Below are 22821 nucleotides of genomic sequence, written 5' to 3'. Positions count from 1 at the left end.
TCCTATTCAATACCTCCTCATTAGTTACGTGATCTACCCACCTCATCTTCAGCATTCTTCTGTAGCACCACATTTCGAAAGCTTCTATTCTCTTTTTGTCCAAAATGGTTATCGTCCATGTTTCACTTCCATACATGGCTACACTCCATACAAATACTTTCAGAAACGACTTCCTGACACTTAAATCTATACTCGATGTTAACAAATTTCTCTTCTTCAGAAACGATTTCCTTGCCATTGCCAGTCTACATTTTATATCCTCCCTACTTCGACCATCATCAGTTATTTTACTCCCTAAATAGCAAAACTACTTTACTACTTTAAGTGTCTCATTTCCTAATCTAATCCCCTCAGCATCACCCGATTTTATTTGACTACATTCCATTAACCTCGTTTTGCTTTTGTTGATGTTCATCTTATATCCTCCCTTCAAGACACTGTCCATTCCGTTCAACTGCTCTTCCAAGTCCTTTGCTGTCTCTGACAGAATTACAATATCATCGGCGAACCTCAAAGTTTTTACTTCTTCTCCATGAATTATAATACCTACTCCGAATTTTTCTTTTTTTTCCTTTACTGCTTGCTCAATATACAGATTGAATAACATCGGGGAGAGGCTACAACCCTGTCTCACTCCTTTCCCAACCACTGCTTCCCTTTCATGCCCCTCGACTCTTATAACTGCCATCTGGTTTCTGTACAAATTGTAAATAACCTTTCGCTCCTTGTATTTTACCCCTGCCACCTTCAGAATTTGAAAGAGAGTATTCCAGTTAACGTTGTCAAAAGCTTTCTCTAAGTCTACAAATGCTAGAAACGTAGGTTTGCCTTTTCTTAATCTTTCTTCTAAGATAAGTCGTAAGGTTAGTATTGCCTCACGTGTTCCAACATTTCTACGGAATCCAAACTGATCTTCCCCGAGGTCAGCTTCTACCAGTTTTTCCATTCGTCTGTAAAGAATACGCGTTAGTATTTTGCAGCCGTAACTTATTAAACTGATAGTTCGGTAATTTTCACATCTGTCAACACCTGCTTTCTTTGGGATTGGAATTATTATATTCTTCTTGAAGTCTGTGGGTATTTCGCCTGTCTCATACATCTTGCTCACCATATGGTAGAGTTTTGTCATGACTGGCTCTCCCAAGGCCATCAGTAGTTCTAATGGAATGTTGTCTACTCCCGGGGCCTTGTTTCGACTCATGTCTTTCAGTGCTGTGTCAAACTCTTCACGCAGTATCTTATCTCCAATTTCATCTTCATATACACCCTCTTCCATTTCCAAAATGTTGTCCCCAAGTACATCGCCCTTGTATAAACCCTGTATATACTCCCTCCACCTTTCTGCCTTTCCTTCTTTGCTTAGAACTGATTTGCCATCTGAGCTCTTGATATTCATACAAGTGGTTCTCTTATCTCCAAAGGTCTCTTTAATTTTCCTGTAGGCAGTATCTATCTTACCCCTAGTGAGAAAGGCCTCTACATCCTTACATTTGTCCTCTAGCCATCCCTGCTTAGCCATTTTGCACTTCCTGTCGATCTTATTTTTGAGACGTTTGTATTCCTTTCTGCCTGCTTCATTTACTGCACTATTATATTTTCTCCTTTCATCAATTAAATTCAATATTTCTTCTGTTACCGAAGGATTTCTACTAGCCCTCGTCTTTTTACCTACTTGATCCTCTGCTGCCTTCACTACTTCATCCCTCAGAGCTACCCATTCTTCTTCTACTGTATTTCTTTCCCCCATTCCTGTCAATTGTTCCCTTATGCTCTCCCTGAAACTCTCTACAACCTCTGGTTCTTTCAGTTTATCCAGGTCCCATCTCCTTAAATTCCCACCTTTTTGCAGTTTCTTCATTTTCAATCTGCAGTTCATAACCAATGGATTGTGGTCAGAATCCACACATGCCCCTGGAAATGTCTTACAATTTAAAAACTGGTTCCTAAATCTCTGTCTTACCATTATATAATCTATCTGATACCTTTTAGTATCTCCAGGATTCTTCCAGGTATATAACCTTCTTTTATGATTCTTGAACCAACTGTTAGCTATGATTAAGTTATGCTCTGTGCAAAATTCTACAAGGCGGTTTCCTCTTTCATTTCTTCCCCCCAATCCATATTCACCTACTATGTTTCCTTCTCTCCCTTTTCCTACTGACGAATTCCAGTCACCCATGACTATTAAATTTTCGTCTCCCTTCACTACCTGAATAATTTCTTTTATCTCGTCATACATTTCATCAATTTCTTCATCATCTGCAGAGCTAGTTGGCATATAAACTTGTACCACTGCAGTAGGCATGGGCTTTGTGTCTGTCGTGGCCACAATAATGCGTTCACTATGCTGTTTGTAGTAGTTAACCCGCACTCCTATTTTTTTATTCATTATTAAACCTACTCCTGCATTACCCCTATTTGATTTTGTATTTATAACCCTGTAATCACCTGACCAAAAGTCTTGTTCCTCCTGCCACCGAACTTCACTAATTCCCACTATATCTAACTTTAACCTACCCATTTCCCTTTTTAAATTTTCTAACCTACCTGCCCGATTAAGGGATCTGACATTCCACGCTCCGATCCGTAGAATGCCAGTTTTCTTTCGCCTGATAACGACGTCCTCTTGAGTAGTCCCCGCCCGGAGATCCGAATGGGGGATTATTTTACCTCCGGAATATTTTACCCAAGAGGACGCCATCATCATTTAATCATACAGTAATGCAACCCCCAATCGATATATCAGGACCGCAGGAATTTACTAATTCCACCAATTGGGGGGCCTCCATCTTAGGCAGATACCCCACGCAAATTTAGGCCTGTTAGTAGTAACACTACACACCTTGGTGCCTCTATCAGGAATACTAAGTGTATACCTTTTTTCAGGCTGTCCCCTCCCCCTCCCCCCCTCTCTCCCCCGCCCACCCCTTTCAGCAGAATCAGGAAGGCACTGTGCAGTTCCTAAGAAATTTCAACCACAAAACGCCTTTGCAGTTAATCCCTTGACCAAATGCTTCACCAGCCATGTGAAATTATGAATGTGTAACTCGTCCTACTACCTGTAATGATTGCCCTAACACCAAACGGCAGTCCTGGTGTAAGGTTCGCAATACAGGAAACCTAGTTACTTGGCGGTATCTCTGATATCAATTATAATCACCCAACAAAGCATTGCTACCGGAATCAAGCAGAGCACACAAAGACGAACTCGGCACACACGAACGGTAAACGCAGCTTATTCACTGTGCTTAATCTACGATCGTGTAACAGCGGAGTCATAGGGCCACACCGGGGCGTCCCTCCTCGGCGGCAACAGCTTTTCAGATATCTGTCTGGCACCCAACAGTATCTCACTAACTGCCCCTGTTTCACACAACGAAAACACATGTCGTATGGAACAATCCACGCCCTCGTCTGGTTAGTCAATTCTGTACCACAAACTAAATTTTCCGGACACCTTGATACCTGACTGCCTCACTTTTCATCTCCGTATTTACGGCTATTCTCGATACCTACTACCAGCTTAAATCAGAAAACGCCTGTGATTTATCAGAAAAAGCACTCCAAAAATTCTTTGGACTGCATACCCTGAAGAATACTACCTACTGCATCACTCTCACGAGTGCATCAACACACAGGGCCATAATGATAATTCGCACACTGTCAACATATTCGCTAGTCTGTCGTTACATCCCTGTACTCTAAACACATGTTGGCCCATCAGTTCGTTCCTTCTACGTGTTCAGAAACAATATACTTGTGGAACCCACTTAGGGGCTGAGGTTTCCGCTGTTATTCTACTCAGTCATCCAAGAGTTAAATTAAAAATAACCTGGAAAAAAAATACACTGCAGGGAACTTGCGGTGCATCAGTTTATTCTACTTTACCCGTGAACCACATTAACTGCACCACCTGTCGGTACTGACCACCCTAAATGACGGCAACTAAAGCGTTAGTTAATTTACATAACTGTTTACATGGATTAAGCCTTTGATTCGTAGCCCTACGGCCCGCATGTCCCACTGAAACTTCATTGTGCCAACCACAAGCGCCGCGCTTGAGGTTGAGCTGATAACACTTCCTCTTCCAACTTTTAAATTCCGACAACGTTTGAGGATCTTTATTAACACAACGTATCTAAAGAGGTATGCAATGGAAAGACTGGTTTACGGGAGGGTAAAGCGACACCAAATGCGGAGACATCCTCTTGTGCATCAGATAGTAGTGCCCTACATGCAGAGATTGCTGCACATACATACTCGACAGGCGAGTAGGTGATTTTTACCCGTAAACCGAAGGAAGCCTGCAACTCCTGCACTAATCGGCGACGCTGCCTTTCTAAAAAAAATTTTTTTTCTAAAATTTTGTGTAATGATTCCGTAGCAAAGAGTCCTTATGTTAATATTTATATTATCGGAACTAATAAACGAAAGTGCAGTCTTTAATTCTTTTCGAGGGCAGCTAGTAGCTGTCTAGCCGTTTGTTTCTATCTTTTGCCTTCCTGCTCTAATGCTGTTAGCATTGTGCCACATAGCTCTGTATCAATTATAAAATATTACGTAATGACTGCGAAGGACTTTATCAGTCTCATTTAACCACCAATGACAGCGGGAATGCTACAGAACGCCTTAAACACCTTGACAAAATGTTCTGGGAGCAAAAAACAGAAGGCCTAGTTTTTAAGAGGTCAAGCAGAGAAGCATGGAGCCTCTTGCGAAAACTTGTAGGAAGTCGACCACCCACCCGAAAAGATCCTGAAGTAACACCAGATTGTGAATAGAATCTCTCCAAAGCACCCCTTAGAAAACTGAAGCAGAAGGCATCCACGAAATCATAGTACTCCAGAGACTTCATTTTAGATGAGATCACTGCAGCAATCAAAGAAATGAGAAAAGGCCAAACTCCAGGATTTGATGGAATACACCAAGAGTTCTTCATCAATTGTAGAAACATGACTCGCAGATAGCTTGCAAGTTTCTTCACCAGTATTGTGCTCTCAGGGAACATTCAAAACGCCTTCAAAAGGATAAAGGTCATAGCTGTACTGAACCCAGATATAGCAGCGAACAAAGCTGCTAGCTATCGCCCAATCGGCCTCCTGAGCTTCTACTACATGTTTTTGGAAAAAGTAATCCTCAACCGAATCGGTCCAAAGATCCATGAAGTTATTCTAATCTAACAGGCATGATTCAGACCTAACAGAAGCCACGCAGACCAAGTTTTCAGCTTAACTACACACATAGAAGCTGGGTTCCAACGTCGCCTTAAAACATCAGTGGCTTTTATTGATTTTACAGCTGCCTACGATATAGTATGGAGACTAGGACTCTTGTACAACCTCGCCAGAGTTATACACTGCCAAACCACAATCAGGCTCATAAACAACATGCTATTTGAGAGATACTACCAACTTGTCCTTGGCAACTAACTAAGCAGACTGAAGCAACTTCATAATCGTCTTCTCAGGGCTCAGTTTTGGCACCAATCCTGTTCAATTTGTATACATTTGACCTGCATGAAACAGAGTCAAGGAAGTTCCTATATGCAGACGATCTGGCCTTGGCCACCCAACAGAGAACTTGAAGTTGGTGAGGAGATCCAATCGGCTGATATAAGAACGATAGATGAATACTTCAAAGAGTGGAGACTTATACCAAATCCAACGAAGACTGAGGTCAGTTGTTTGCACATTAACAACAGAATGGCCAATGGGAAGTTGAATTTCAACTTAAATGGTCAGGTCCTTCACCACCAACTCTCCAAAGTATCTAGGAGTCACTCTAGATAGAAACATCTCTTACAGGAAGCACATACAAAACACCGCAGCAAAGCTGAGTGGTACGACATGGGGTGCAAGAGCGACGATACTCTGATACGCCACCTTAGGGCTGGTCTATTCTGCTGCCGAATATTATGCCCCAATGTGGCGTAACAGCACACAAGTGAGAAAAATTGACGTAGAGCTAAATACAGCAATGAGGACAATAGCAGGCTGCATGAAAACTACTCCTCTATACTGGTTACTACCTCTCTGCGAGGTTGCGCCACCAGACCTCCTAAGACAGGACGCCCTCCTCAGTAAATACCAAAAATTACTTAAAATCCTCGAGCTTCCAATGCAGTCTGATGTTCCTGCACCCCGAATGAACCATTTGAAATCCAGGCAACCATCTGTCCCAATGGCAGAATCGCTATAGGTAGCCACTTTCAGTGTCAACAAAAAGTAGACAGAAATATGGAACACTATCGCCCGTGAGGAACATCAGACCCTCCAAAAACCTGACACAAGATCGGCCGGTATGGAATTAACGCGACGTGCGTGGCAAACAATTAATAGGATCCTCACAGGCCACGGCATCTGTACTAAAATCGTCTACCGATGGGGAAGGGCTTCGTCTTTTCAGTGTGACTGTGGAAATTAATACCAGACGATCCATCACATTGTCACAAGCTGTTGCAGAGGTGCCTAACATGGAAACTTGGTAGATTTCTTTGAAGTGAGAGAGGCATCCCTTGAAGGGATCGACAGATTAGACATTAATTTACAGATTTATTTTTTAAATTATAAACAATGTAATTAAAATATTTTTTTTAATTTTGTAAAATTATGTAATCAACAATTGTCAGTCGCTGTTCATATGTAATGCCATATGCTAAATAAATAACAGATGAAGTTAATACTCAGGCAAAATACGAGGGCTGTTCAGAAAGTAAGATTCGATGGCTCGAGAAATGATAATAACAGTGAAATTCAAAAACTCTTTATTCGCAACGTTTAGCCACACCTTCCAGCTACCTCTCTAAATAGTTGTCCTTCCGACTTAGACACTTTTCGTGGCGTTGTACAAACTTTCCAGTACCATCGTCACACAGAGCAGCCACCTGTGCTTTCCGCCAAACCTGGTCTGCTTTTCATTATTTGCACCAAAATGTTGTCTTCGTAGCCAGCGGTTCGTGTGAACAGAGATGAACAACGGATGGAGCCAATTAATGACTGTATTGTGGGTGATCCAACACTTCCCATCAAAAACACAGCGGGAGCGTCTTCATTGCCCCTACAGAATGCGGCTAAAAATTGCCTTGAAGAAAGAAATGCGTGACATTTACGATATGTGGACTGAATAGCTTAAGGCGAAATCTCTCACCAGATCCACATACTTGGTGGGAGACACTGTTGTTTTAGGCATTTCTGCGTGATCACTTTGCGCCCTGAACTGAAAAGAGTGACGTGAAGCGATCGACAGGCACTCTGCCCGACACATCTGTGCAAAGTTCCATCAGATTTTCACAGTGGTCCCCATTTCGCGCCAATCGTATCTTACTTTACGAATACACCTCGTATTTCCTAATAGATCCTTGTCATACCAGTACATATATTTATACTACCTACCGACGTACTAACAGTTTAATTTTTTTGCTTTTTGTGGGAGAGACGCAACATTTATATGTGTTACCTATCCGCTATTGACGTAACTTTGCTACAAATTTCCAATACTTTGTCTTCGTTTATTGTACAACCATAACTTGCAGGCAATAAAGTAAGTCCATCACATCACGTTTCTTGTTCCCGTGGTTTTACGCTCTGTAACATAACAAAATTTCTAAATGAAATGCATTTAGACGCTAAAACAGCATATCAGTTGTAACACATTATTTGCTTATACCCCCCACCTAATTCACTGGATAATCACGTTACCTACTATCATTGAAATGTGAGAACACGAAATGGGGATCCTGGAGCTGAGGTAACTGAGCCAGCAAAGCAAAAGGCGGATGACAATCGTTATTTTACAAACTGTACAGTAATAAATACAGTACCAGCTATATATATTAAATGAGTGTTCAAAAAACAAACTGTTTGCCAGTAATAAGTACACTTGACAATATCACTAAGAGCATTTATATTAAATGAATAAGCAAGAAACAATCATTTTTAAAACTCAGTTCTCTGGTTTAATCATTTCTGCAACAGTATATCATTTTAAATCAATACCTTAATCAGATTTAAAAGGGCCATTTAATATAACTATTTAAAAAAATTAAGCAAATGCAAAATTTGAAGAGAATTTAAAACAACTTTAAAAATATTGAAGAAGACTTTTAAAAACACAAGAAAAATAATTAACTATTATAAACTCCTTAAAACAAACGCCATCATCGCCGAATCAATATTTCATAAACAAGGAACCTTTTAAGAATGCAAATCCTTTCAAACAAATTTAGAATCCACATAATAGACATGCTGGCCCATCGATAGTTACCCACAGCCAGAACGCAAGTTGCCCTACCATACACTCCCAGTAGGAGCTCATGGTACATGTAGCACATACAACGCCACAAAAGAGGAGATGTGTAACAAGACCAAAAGGCAAAATTCCTTGAACAGAGGAAAATCTACCATGGTTGATGTCGTGACACTCTGAGAAAGTACTGGACACAACTACGTACACACTACCAGAAACCTTTTGTCTTTAAAAAATCATTATCCATTGTTAAGCAGCGCATGAGTCACAGATGCTGCACAGTTCAATTTACTGACGCATGTAGCACTAACCAACGGACTAAGTGAGGGTACCACTTTTAGAAGCCGGAATAACAGCTCAGCGTTGGTGCCTGTCGTGCAATATCCCGACTTTCGGGGCCTTCAGATGGGACAGTAGCCCACTGTTGGACTGCATGGGAATGTGAGGACTAGCAGACTCGTCGTCAACGTTCCATACGAACACGTCTGAGCACCACAAGAGACCATGCACATCGTAGTCCCTTCGCATGTCCATCTGCCGTCCGAGAACAAATAATGGTCCCGCTGCAACCTTCTGTGTCCTCCCGCATCATTGGTCGGAGACTAGCAGCAGCTGCAGTAACCTTTGATGCAAAAAATTTTAACCTTGAGCAGGGACTGAATGACCTAAGTACCACTTGGTACCTGATATTACAGTGTGAAAGGAACCCAAAAGACAAGGTGGCACAAAGTGGCTCACCATTCTCAGACTGACGTCCGTATAGATGTGGTCAGCCAGTCGACACGCAGCAGGAGGCAGACAGACAGTTTCATTAACACAGACTTAGCTGCACGTGAAACAGGAACCACACTATGCGACCATCCTCTTGTAATTCTCTGTCGCACATGCAAGTATGCGGATCAGCGACTGTCTCTTCCATACGTCGCTGTTTACTGGCGACAGCAGTTACCGTGAACAACTGTCCTCCTGTGACATCCACCGTAGCAGCACTCTTCACTTGGCACGCATGCGCCAGTACTTAACATCTTACGAGCGCCAAAGACGCTCTCCCGTTCCAGAACCAAGAATTCAACGTTCCATAAAGACTTGATCTGACCGTGATTATCGACACGGACATATTGCATCTCTCGTATGGAGATTACGAGTAATTATAAAAAAATTAAGGCACTCAAATGGCGGCGAATGTTAAGTATGTGGAAAGTAACACGTCAAGCTGTTAATACGCAACTGGCCATTAAAATTGCGGCACCAAGAAGAAATGCTGATGACAAACGGGTGTTCATTGGACAAATATATTATACTAGAACTGACATGTGATTACATTTTCAACCAATTTGGGTGCATAGATCCTGAGAAATCAGTACGCAGAACAACCACCTCTGGCCGTAATAACGGCCTTGATACGCCTGGGCATTGAGTCAAACAGAGTTTGGATGGCGTGTACAGGTACAACCGCCCATGCAGCTGCAACACGATACCACAGTTCATCAGGTGTAGTGACTGGCGTAGTGTGATGAGCCATTTGCTCCTCCATCATTGACCAGACGTTTTCAATTGGTGACAGATCTGGAGAATATGCTGGCCAGGGCAGCAGTCGAACATTTTCTGTATCCAGAAAGGCCTGTACAGGACCTGCAACATGCGGTCGTGCATTATCCTGCTGAAATGAAGGGTTTCGCAGGGATCGAATGAAGAGTAGAGCCACATCTGAAATGTAACGTCCACTGTTCAAAGTGCCGTCAATGCCAACAAGAGGTGACCGAGACGTGTAACCAATGGCACCCTATACCATCACACCGGGTGATACGCCAGTATGGCGATGACGAATAGACGCTTCCAATGTGCGTTCACCGCAATGTCGCCAAACACGGATGCGACCATCATGATGCTGTAAACAGAACCTGCATTCATCCGAAAAAATGACGTTTCGGTTGAGTACACCATCGCAGGCACTCCTGTCTGTGATGCAGCGTCAAGGGTAACCGCAGCCATGGTCTCGAAGCTGATAGTCCATGCTGCTGCAAACGTCGTCCAACTGTTCGTGCAGATGGTTGTTGTCTTTCAAACGTCCTCATCTGTTGACTCAGGGATGACTGCACGACCCGTTACAGCCATGCGGATAAGATGCCTGTCATCTCGACTGCTAGTGATACGAGGCCGTTGGGATCCAGCACGCCGTTCTGTATTACCCTCCTGAACCCACCGATTCCATATTTTGCTAACAGTCATTGCATCTCGACCAACGCGAGCAGCAAAGTCGCGATACGATAAACCGTAATCGCGATAGGCTACAATCCGACCTTTATCAAAGTCGGAAACGTGATGGTGAACATTTGTCCTCCTTACACGAGGCATCACAACAACGTTTCACCAGACAACGCCGGTCAACTGCTGTTTGTGTATGAGAAATCAGTTGGAAACTTTCCTCATGTCAGTACCGGCGCCAACCTTGTGTGAATGCTCTGGAAAGCTAATTATTTGCATATCACAGCATCTCCTTCTTGTCGGTTAAGTTTCGCGTCTGTAGCACGTAACCTTCGCGGTGTAGCAATTTTAATGGCCAGTAGTGTATTTCATTATACAGCATTCACCTATATTTTCTTTGTCTTAAAATCCTAGTAATTTTCATTTTCTTACCACTTACCTAACGGTGCCTGAAATCTTGATCCTACTTTTCCAGAGGCTCAACGGCGACGCAGCTAACTCGAGAATCTAAAGCGGCTCCTAACTACTCAATACGTTGCCATTTTATCAGGCAACATTGATTTTACTCGATGCTTACTTTTTATTCCGAAAACAACATTCTTATTGACCTTGCATCCTCATTCGCGATTCGCCCACCTGTATCTTCTTGTCTGCTTGCAGCGCCTGTTGCTACTATTTTTTGAGCCCAAGTATAAATGAAATGGCTGTTTCGTCGTAGGAAAACTCTCTGTTGTATGGATCAGTCCTCGAAACACTTAGAAGGGTTTTCAATTAACACATGAGTCTTAAGTAACTCTGATCCTGTTTCAGTATAAATAAGTTTCGTTTTCCCAGTTTCACTCACTGAGATACTTTTATCACCTAAAATATTTCGTTAGATGAGTAGTTGTATGTTCCATCCCTTTTTTCCTTTTAACGACTTGCATTAAATTCGATGTATCAAATTCGATGCATCAAAAATTTTACGTCCTCTACCCAAGAGTTGAAGAAAGATCTCAGGCAGAACTAGAGCGCACCACAGTCACATGTTGTGTTATGGATACTAAGGAACTAAGGATTAGTCTTGTAGTTTCTGAATAATTCTAGTGTCAATCTTCTTTAATGTTCTGTAGTTTTTTGATAGCCATCTCTTGTATAACACGTTTAACTTGAAAACAATTGCTTGATGCTTGCGAATAATTTGTGGTTTAAACTAGTTGATAAATGAATAGTGATTCCTAGCATTGGACATTCATATTATTGTAACAAATTTACTTTAATTGTATTGCGCTGTTCTTCAACCATTACACTTTATTATACCAGAAAAATGTGATTTAAATATTCTAAGAAACTTTTGGAGTGTCAGGACATGATTGGCTGCGACTAAAATGTTCTGCGACATTGTTATAAGATACTAGAAGACAATTACGAGATGTGTCTTCCAAGTAAGATCTGACAGCTAAAAACTCAATTTAGTTTAGCAGTTCAGAATTTTGTCGTAAGGTTCTATTGAAATCTTTTTAAACAAAGCAATCGTGCATCTATGATTGACCATCTACACATAATGACAAAGCAGTGCTCTGTGAGTGACGATTGTCTACACTACTCGTTGAAGTGGTTTCTCCAGAACCCATCCTTACGATGTCAACTGCAGCAATATCTGAATCTTAGTCACACTGGTGAATGAAATCTCTCTAGTAGCATCCATACATGTTGAAATGTGCTAATTAATCACTTTGAGAATGGTGGCATCAACGCTGATTTTGACAGTAGCCTACTTCTCCAGTATATATCGAAGTCTTTTAATATGTTACCACCATCAGTCACATTTTCTTCCTGGTGTCTGTTGTGTTTGTTGATGTTAAACCAAACAGTTTCTTTTACGTCCTGAAAGCATTTGAACTGACTGAAAACACGTTGCTGCTCAAGAGCATCTGTTCCGTATATGTTCGGAAACATTATCACATCTCCTTTTCAGTTTCTAACGATTTTTGTTGCAACTTCACGTTTACAAACTGGACTATGAGATCCGTCTCCGTCACCATTTCTTTGGACTTGCCACAGTACACTAATACCTTCAGCATAAAGTGTCCAGCTCTACACTTCTCGATAAGTATCTTCTGACGCAAGGGACGCCTTTTCAGTGCAAAAATTTGGCTGAAGAATAAATATATTGATAAAATCGATCACTTTAATTAATGAAACAGTTATACAAGCTCACTCATCGCTTTGAATAACTGACACATGAAAAAGTAAACGTACCTCACGCTGTTTTCATCTTACGCCAACTAGAGATGGAGAGACATTTACTGCACCCTGATCTGCTGAAAAGTGAGCGAAATAATGAGAGCCATAAAAACAAGTGAATTTTCAGAAAAGCCAACATCACTGCAAAAATTACACATAGTCAAAATTGACATGCACACAAACACACACAGACACACACACACACACACACACACACACACACACACACACACACATATATGCTTTTAAACTTCTGGATAGATTTCAACCAAATGTGGTACACGTGACACAGTATGGAACGAAGTTCTGAGGAGGTGAACCACTCCATCCCATGGGGGTGGGGTTGACATAAGACGTGGACAGTGAGAGCAGTAGGAGGGGGTGATGGACAGGAAGAAGGGGAAGGAGCATTCAATCAACAGATGGAAGGCAGTGGACAGAAAAAGGGGAGGAGAAGGTAGGCACAGGGAGGAAGATCGACAGACAAAGGAGGGCAGGTGGAGATAATGGGAAGAGGGAGGAGGAGAAAGTTTACAGAGGATAAGAGCGGTTGAGTAGAGTGTGGGAGGCAGAGTGGGGGAGAAAGAGGCTCAAGAGGAGATGGCCAGAGAGAAAGGGATGAGGAGTGGGAGAGGGGGGGAGAAGGAGCATGTGGATGGAGACATGGGGGGGGGGGAGGACAGGGATGCAGTAGAGGGTGAGGCGATGGATAGAGGGAGCTGGGAGAAATATAAATGGAGGGAGGAGAGTGATCGGGGCATCAGTAGGGAGCTGAAGGATTTAGAGAGGGGAGAGGTGGACACAGAAATTGGGACAAGGAGATGGACGGAAAGAGGGGACGAAAGGATGGATTGAGAGGACGGAGACAGAAGATGTGGGGGAAGGAGGTGAGGCAGGATGATAGAAAGATAATGACACAGAAAGTGAGAAGGGAAAAAAAGAGGTGGAGAAAGTGAGAAGAGGGACGAGGAGGAGGAGACTAGTGTTTAACGTCCCGTTGACAACGAGGTCATTAGAGACGGAGCGCAAGCTCGGGTGAGGAAAGGATGGGGAAGGAAATCGGCCGTGCCCTTTTAAAGGAACCATCCCAGCATTTGCCTCTAGCGATTTAGGGAAATCACGGAAAACCTAAATCAGGATGGCCGGAGACGGGATTGAACCGTCGTCCTCCCGAATGCGAGTCCTGTGTGCTAACCACTACGCCACCTCGCTCGGTAAAGTGAGAAGAGTAAAGGGATAAAGAGAGGTATAGATAGACTGAAAATGAGGAAGAGATGGACAGGGAGAAGAAGTGGTGACAGAAATGGAAAGAGAGAGCGAGAAAGGAATGAAGATTAACATCCCACAGACATCAAGGTGATCAGAGATGTAGCACAAGCTCAGAACATTTCAAGGAAAAAAAATTGTTCAAATGGCTCTGAGCACTATGGGACTCAACTGCTGAGGTCATTAGTCCCCTAGAACGTAGAACTAGTTAAACCTAACTAACCTAAGGACATCACAAACATCCATGCCCGAGGCAGGATTCGAACCTGCGACCGTAGCGGTCTTGCGGTTCCAGACTGCAGCGCCTTTAACCGCACGGCCACTTCGGCCGGCCATTTCAAGGACGGGGAAGGAATTTGGCCATGCCCTTTCAAAGGAACCACCCCAGTATTTGCTTAGAGTGATTTAGGGAAGTCTCACAAAACCTAAATCCAGTTGCGTGGACACGGAGTTCAAACATCGTACTTTAGAATGCGAGTCCAATGTGTTAAGCCCTACCTACGTCTCTCACTGAAAGAGAGTCAGGGAGGAAGAGTGGGCAGAGAGAGGGGACAGGAAATTATGACCGTGAGATATGGAAGAAGGACACAGAGAGGAGGAAGTGGTATGTCGATTTCAGCCAAAATTGATGGGTGTATCATTATCTTGAAAGAAGCAATGTAGAGATAAGAACGCCTACTTCCCATTGGGCTGGGACGCGGAAACGGCTTGACGTCGATGGCCAAAGGATGAGTGAAAAAATTTGTCGGCTCCTTAAGAAATTTGATAAATGCTTAAATCCGAATGTTGAGTATCTAGAGAAGTGATACAGAGGTGTAGTTTCAAGTCTTTTGAGAAAATAGTTTTAAACATGGCTCTGTTTTATTTAATGCGTGAAGAGGGTTACCTTATGAATCAACCCATATTTTCGACAAAGAGAATAGAAATGTGAAAAGCCTTGAAAGTAGCTGACATGCACCATGTCCCACAGCACGTTCGCAATACGGAGTCCAGAAGTTTACAGCATAAAAGCCAGTCCCTAGTTGGTATGCAAATACAGAGATAACGAGGAAAGTCTTCTAAGAGGCATAACACAGCGCCGGTAGAGAAAGCGACGTAGACAAAGGGCCGCCAGCGTTGCATGTGCAGAGAGAATAAAGTTTGCGCAGCCTCCGCGGAGAGGCAGCAACGCTAATGCACAAGAATAGGGCTGCGGGAAGGGGTTGGGAGGTAGGGCAGGGAGGGGATTCCCCTCGCGACCCAGGGATTCTCTGCGAATTCCCGACCGGCGGCGCAGAGGGCTTCGGTTCACCTGCTCCGTCCTTTCCCCGTCCCTCTGCCTCCCACGCCTAGACAGGGAGGCGGACCAACTTACGCTGCGAAGGCGGCTTAGCGGCAAGTTAAATGGAATGGAAGAGCAAACGGGGCGGCTAGCACGTGCCCTCAGCGCCATCCGGGCCCCGTCGCTGTAATCAAACTAACTCGCAGCTGCCCGGGTGAGGGGGAAAGCGGGCGGGAGGGTGGTGACATTGTCGGGCGAGGGGGAGAATGCTGTTGTGCGCACAGTCAACAAAGGCCACCTGCGCGTGTGTGTCTTTGATGAGCGCCTTTATTTCAGCGAAGGCCGGCCACCAGAAGTATCTTGAGGATTACACAATAATTTGTTGCACCTAAGAGATTTGGTTTCTGTTATTTTGTACCTTACAAAAACTCGATCACAAGATAAGATAAGGGTCACTAATATTCAACTTTAGCTTGTGATTTGAACCAACCGATAAAAAAAAAGTAAAAGTCTTATGACTAGGGCCTCCCGTCGGGTAGGCCGTTCGCATGGTACAAGACTTTCGATTTGACGCCACTTTTTTTTTTTTTTTTGTGTGGAAAAAGTAGTGGGGTAACGGAGGCAAGGTGGGCAGGAGTCGCAACCCGAGGCCTGGCCACGATGTCTCCTCTCTCCCATCCTGGGGATGTGGTACAAAGGATGCCATCGGTGTATTATTGTGAATTTTTTGTTATTTTATTTATTTATTTTTAATCTTTTACTTTTGTAATTATTTTTTTTAACAGTAAGTAACTGAAACTAGTAAGTACACTCGTTGCGTTGAGTTTGGGACGCACATCACTAAAAACATGCAAAGGGCATATAGAAAGAGAGCAATGTGTGGGGCTAAGTAAGCCATGAAACAAAACCTAAGGGTAGAATCCCTATCACCGTTAATTGGTGCTACATCTTGTATCGGATGGTATACAAAAACTGCGAAGACCTTTTCACACCGAGTACAAAAAGAGGAAACTGGGCAAATACTGCTATAAAGTGCGTGGGGTCACGACGAAGCTCTCCATCTGCTGACTTCTCGCAATGACCAAGGTAGATCCCACGTTGCAGCGTGTAGTGTTCTATCGTCGTCTTGTAATTTTAACTTCTCTTACCCGTCATGTTCCAGCTACGTGGAGGGTCGTGGAACGCACTCCACAAATAATTGGAAATATATTGTCGATAATTTGGGTTACAGAGGATCTTACAATGTCGTACCTGCAAATAGTTCCAAGTCTAAAGTATCCTTAGAGCCATCTTGAAACAAATAATGCACTGCATGTCCACGAAGCCATGCCATGGCATTAGTTTTCGTACGTGGGTGATACGTCTCATCCGGGAATAAGATAGACTCGGAGTCGAGATGATACGGCGTCACTCGAAGGAAGTATGCTGACTTTTGCTTCACAAAATGCCACGCTGCCGTAGACTCACCACAGTTAAGACGGTGTTAATCGTTGTCTTGAACGCCACAGCTCGTGCACGTGGGTGAGTCTACCGTATGGATCGCATGTAGCCTTGATCTGGTCACCTGCTTACCGTTGACAGTGATATACCACATCGCCGTGACGTCAGTGTCCAGTGTTACGTGGTGAATTGTCCTCCACACTGCTAGCCAGTTGACGTTCGGGTGCTTCCTCTCCACGATGTTATCGGGTAGTCCACGTTGCAGGACCCGATAACCGTCTTTGCCGTCGCCAGTTGAGTCGCTGGTAAGGCAAGTCGAACGTAACTGAGTTCGAGGTAAAAGACACCGATGTAGAAGAGCGAGGAGGGGACGTGGTGTACCGGCACAGGTGGCAACATGGAGTGCGGCTCTAGTTCTTCTATTAAGAAACTCGTCAGATTGTCCGGAGGGCTGTGTCGTAGTATGGCTAAAGTGCTCACAAATAGGGCAACCGCTCTCTCATGAAGGCCAAGACCTCCCCGATCCGTGTGGAAACGGAGACGTGCTCGAATAGCTGAAGTTGTTAAGACGACCCATCGCGTAAAGTAGGAAACCCGGGTTCGAATCCCTGTCTGCCACGAATTTTCGTTGGTCACTATTGAGTTACTTCAGTACCCAATTGCAGCTAAAACCGCAAACATCTACTTGTTACTTTTACGGACTGTTCCTTTGCTTTTCGTTTCGTTGGCTGTCGTATTGCTCAGCATCAGGCTGTTTATTGACAGCATGACCAGAAGAACTTATACCCGAGGTACACGCATCAGTATATTAACTTCCATGACCTAAGCCAATGTCCTCTCAATCCGCGGCTGCCATTCTTCAGTAGACGTAATTCACTAAACATACCACGATGAAAACAGGATATTGAAGTTAAACACTTAGTAATTAACAATAGGTTTCTTATGTCTTTAATTCGCGAGAAACGGTCCCAATGTCGTGTTAAACTCCATTTGGAGCGCATAAACACACTATCTCATTTTCTCTGTAGTTCGAAGTTGCCTTTAAGATTACATGCTGTTGCCATAAATAAAGATATTGATCACTAATAACTACAAAATAGGTACTGCTCGCCCCTATTTGTGACAGCAGCGATGTCGTAGATTAACCACCTACGCGTCTTTTCTGTCGAGAGCAAAAACGAACAGCATTCCATAGCTGCTGGGATGTCCTCGCGCTATCTGTAAACATGGGTCCGTCATTACAGTTAACGAGAAGCATACACATAAAAATTTAGGCGGGTTTACACCTACTTCAAGAACACCGATAGTAGAGGGCACGAGCATTCACATGAGGGCTGGGAAGGGATGGGGTAGACAGCGCGCACTAACCTCTCCTGCAGTCTGGGATACAGAAATCTAACGTTGACAGTTCATTTCTAGTTATGCTTACTCTTTGACTAGGCGGTTATATTGGCGCTGTCTTACATTCAAGGCGGATGCCGACATCTACAGAACATTGCCAAAATACAAAATAAACCACAAACTGTCTTGTGTTCCTTCCTCTTACTATCATTATCGAAATGCATTGCGTATAATCCGGGGCTTATTAGCAGCACAAAATAAAGATGGCCGCAGTATATTTAACGGCACAACATCTAAACCCAATTCCCACAAAGACGACTCCCCCTTCTGATGCACAATTTTATTACAGCAGCAGTTTCCTTCAGAGCGTACCCATCACGCCTTGTTGAGACCACAGCCAGTTTTATAGTGGCAGGTGTGATCGACTGCACTTCATCTACAGACCCAAATGCCTCGACCGCAAAGAGGAAATCCTTTCTTGTAAATCAGAATAGGAGAAAAAGAGTGAAAAGTCAAGGTGGCTAAGATGTCCACTTCAAGAATTTTGTATTTTAAATGTCTGTGTGGTAGAAGACAGCACGGTAGGCATTCATAAAATAACGATTTTAGCACAACTGGCATGGTTGCATAATAGTGTGTGAAAGTGGGGAGACAAAGCTCACCCTTGGTTCAGTATTAGGATTCTTCAAACAATCAATTGTACTGGGGATTTGTGATTGTTTTAGGAGAGGCCCATATTCGTCTTGTCGAATTGCGGCTCAGGTCATTCTTGTACTCGCTTCAGAAATATAGCGTTCAGAATTCATTTTCTTAAATTGTTATTACGCCAATCAACTTTAAAAATAGAAATCCCGAAAATAAATCAGTATATCTATTAACAAATTTAGATGTGGCAACGGCCTTGCCGCAGTGGATACACCGGTTCCCGTGAGATCACCGAAGTTAAGCGCTGTCGGGCGTGGTCGGCACCTGGATGGGTGACCATGCAGGCCACCATGCGTTGTTGCCATTTTTCGGGGTGCACTCCACCTCTTGATGCCAATTAAGGAGCTACTCGACCGAATAGTAGCGGCTTCGGTCAAGAATTCCTTCATAACGGCCGGGAGAGCGCTGTACTGACTCCACGCCCCTCCTACCCACATCCTCCTCTGAGGATGACACGGCGTCGGATAGTCCCGGTAGGCCACACGTGGCCTGAAGACGGAGTGAAAAAGTTGAGATGTGAAGTGTCGTAAGCAAACAGTGTTATACGTGGCATAAGTCCAATAAGTGTTTCCAAAATGTATTTTCCCTTTATTCACTTTGAGGAGGAGATTAATCAGGAGTATCTTCGCTGTTACTTTTGTTAATAACATGAGTTTCTCAAGTTTTTTTCATTAAAAGGGCCATTTTAGAACCTGCCCCTGCTGGGTAAACTCCAGCGGACAACTGTCGCAGGGCGTAGAAAAACATGACACTGTCTCCCCTCGCGCAGCGGCGATGTGATTTTGGAGATGGCGGGAATCGGTAGAAACACCTCAGTTCAGCGACCGCCGGTCGAGGTGAAAGGCTAGAAGTAGTTATGTGCCCACAATCAAAAATGGCTCTGAGCGCTCTGGGACGTAACATCTATGGTCATCAGTCCCCTAGAACTTAGAACTACTTAAACCTAACTAACCAAAGGCCATCACTCATCACCCAGTCGCCACGAGGCAGAGAAAATCCCTGACCCCGCCGGGAATCGAACCCGGGATCCCGGGCGCGGGAAGCGAGAATGCTACCGTACGACCACGAGCGCCCACAATCCAGACGCTGCAGATTTTTCCTATCTTTCTTTTTATCAGTCTTTTTAAAAAATCAGTTTTAGGTACTAACTTCTCAATTGTAGAGCCTTATTATTCATTTCCGTCTCTGCATAACAAGCCGTTCCTGACGGGTCACAAAACGAAATGCTCTACCTCCAAGCTTTCAAGGCAGGAGTAACGGAGCGTGGGGTCGAAACCACTGACGTAGGCCAACTACACACAAAACGCCGTAAGAAGTCAGGCAACGGATCATAATGCGTGAGCAAAGATCCACGCTGTTAATAACAGTTCTCAGGAGACAACATTCGTACATTTAATTCCAAGACAAAACTGGTATATATGTAGTTCGCTGACTGACACCAAAGATCAATCCGATCGCCGCTTAGTAGGCTAGCAGTATGGGTTTTGAGTAAATACTGACCGAAGATGTGGGAACATGTCTGAGATTCGTTTGTTTTTCTCGTAGCAACTACCAAGCGAGCACGATAATAAAGTTCCGGGAACACCAAAATCTTCATATTTTAAAAGTTGATTAGTAGTGCAGCTGGCAGATAAATATTATTTTATTCAAGAAACTAATGTTTTTGAGTGTACCGTTCTATGCACAAATTCTAGTAAACATACACTGTCCAATCACGTTAATGTGACCACTTGTCAAAAACTAGAAGAACAACCACCTGCAGGGCGGACCTCGGCGAGTCGTGCAGGAAGAGAGTTAATGAGGTTCTGGAAGATGCCACCAGAAATGTGGAGCCATACCGACTCAAGTGCCGTGGCCAGTAGCGATAGATTTCTAAGTTGAGGATCCGTGACGCGATCAGCCCTACCGAGGTGGTCTCACAGATTTTCCATTGGGTTAAATTCCAGGGAGACTAGTGGCCAGATGAGTATGTTAAAATTATCCTATTGCTCTCCGTATCATGCAAGCTGTGTGGTATGTTGCATTGTCCTGTTGGTAAGTGTCATAGTGTCAACGACAAACAAATTCCATGTAGAGGTGGACATGGTAACCAAGGGTAGATGCATACATGTATCGACCCATTGCGCCTTCCAGAATGATGAATTCACTCAGGGAATGCCCTCTGACTTGGACCTTTCAGACGGTTGTCGGATGTATATTCGCCACTGCTAGTGCTGCCACGAGAGGTTGTTGCTCGTCGACATCGAACATAGGTGGTGGTCATACTAATGTGATTGGACCGTTTGTTTCTGCAATCGGACTGTCTCACATTTCTACCGTTATAGATCAAACATCAACAACAGTTACGATTACAATGATCACGTAGAAACTGATTTACACACGTGTTCACTTATTTTGGCTGCTCTTGCACTGAGCGAAGTTTCTAGGAAATCAGGTTGGGGTACTTGCCGCGTTCTCCTCCTCAGATGACTCAACATGCGAAACTACTTCTTGGCTATGTTCCATTCTGCCTTCCACTACCTCTGCAGCTGCCTCTACCTGTAAATTATCGTCCTGTCCCTTCTGGTTTCATACAGATTTATTTCCTCGCCCATTCTGCTGGGAAGATACTGATTTCTGGTCAGTCCAGTTAATTTTGAGCATCCTCCTGCATCACTTCATGTAAAACGCTCCGATTCTCTGAATTTCTGGTTGGCGCTTAATCCATGATGCCTTTACATGCAATGCTGTGCTCAAAACGTACTTCTTCAGAAGTTTCCTCATCACACCAAGGCCGATGTTTGATACTAAATAGGCTTCTTTTAACGAGGAAGGGCCTCTATTCCCATGCCAGTCTGCTGATAGTTGCTTCCTCAGCCGTTGCTATGCTTCCAAGGTAACAGAAATCTGTCACATAATCTACTACTTCTTTCGCCAATTATGATATTAAGTTTATCGTATATCTCACTTCTGCTCCTCTTCGGTACTTTCATATTTCGTTAGTTTACTCTGAACCAACATTATATGCTCATTGGTCATTACATTTCCTTTCACGCAGTAGGCCGTGTATGTTTTCCCACATTAATTGTCGGTATCACTGATCCACCACTAAGGATCGTTTCTCTTATATCAGTCATTACTTCGTGAATGTACAGGTTTAGAAGAAGAGGAGAAAGACTCCATCCCTCCCTTACGAACCACAAATGAAGTATACAATGGGTTGATGTGATGTACATGTACAGTCAAACAAAGGATTGTATTTCAAAAAAAAATGTTATGATTATTCAGGAGAAACAGCTTCACAAATCGAGTAAGTCTATCACGCCTTGGTCCTCATGTGGCCCTTACGCAAGCAGTTGTCCGGCTTGGAATTGATTCATAGAATTGTTAGACGTCCTCCAGAGGGATATCTTGTCAAGCACTGCCCAGTGGTTGCCATCGATCAGTGATTTCCAGTCTGATGGTAATTACCGGCTGAGCTTTAAAATGAAATTTTCTGAGGGGCAAAACCTAAACCATTCGATTCTGTTTCAGTCACGAAGGTAAGTTATTTTGGAAAGATCGTTAATATTATCACAATTTTGTGAGACTCTAATACTGATTATACAAGTCATCAATAAGTAATCTTTCTCAATTACTAAAATTAATGCGGTGGAGGTTACACGTTCCTCAATTAGACCACTCACTACACACACTTACTGTGCTTTCTCCCGTACATCACTGGTGATAAAAGTGATGGTTTAATGCGACCCGTCGCAAATTCCTCGCCTGTGTCAACCGCTTCATCTCAGAATTGCACATAACGTACGTCCTCAATTATTTGCTGAACGTATTCCAATCTCTGTCTTCGTCTTCAGTTTTTGTCCTCTACAGCTCCATCTAGTACCATGGAAGTCATTCCCTGATGTGTTAACAGATGTCCTATCATCCTGCCCCTTCTCCTTGTGAGTGTTTTCCACGTATCTATTTCCTCTTCGATTCTGTACAGAACCATCTTATTTCTTACCTTATCAGTCCACCTAATTTTCAACATTCGCCTGTAGCACCACATCTCCTTTGCCTTTTGTTCCGGTTTTACCACAGTCCATGTTTCATTACCATACAAAGCTGTGCTCCAGACGTACGTTCTCAGTAATTTCGTCCTCAAGTTAAGG

At 43.5% G+C, this 22821-nt stretch overlaps 1 pseudogene; it reads left to right on the top strand.

Moving 5' to 3' along the window:
* Positions 1 to 18874: 18874 nt before the first annotated feature.
* On the top strand, positions 18875 to 18992 carry LOC126261112 (5S ribosomal RNA; annotated as a pseudogene).
* The last annotated feature ends 3829 nt before the right edge of the window (positions 18993 to 22821 follow it).

Source organism: Schistocerca nitens, chromosome 5, assembly GCF_023898315.1.
Source record: "Schistocerca nitens isolate TAMUIC-IGC-003100 chromosome 5, iqSchNite1.1, whole genome shotgun sequence".
Classification (NCBI taxonomy): domain Eukaryota; kingdom Metazoa; phylum Arthropoda; class Insecta; order Orthoptera; family Acrididae; genus Schistocerca; species Schistocerca nitens.
The sequence above is the reverse complement of the archived record's forward strand: the minus strand, read 5'-3'. Positions and strand labels throughout refer to the sequence as shown.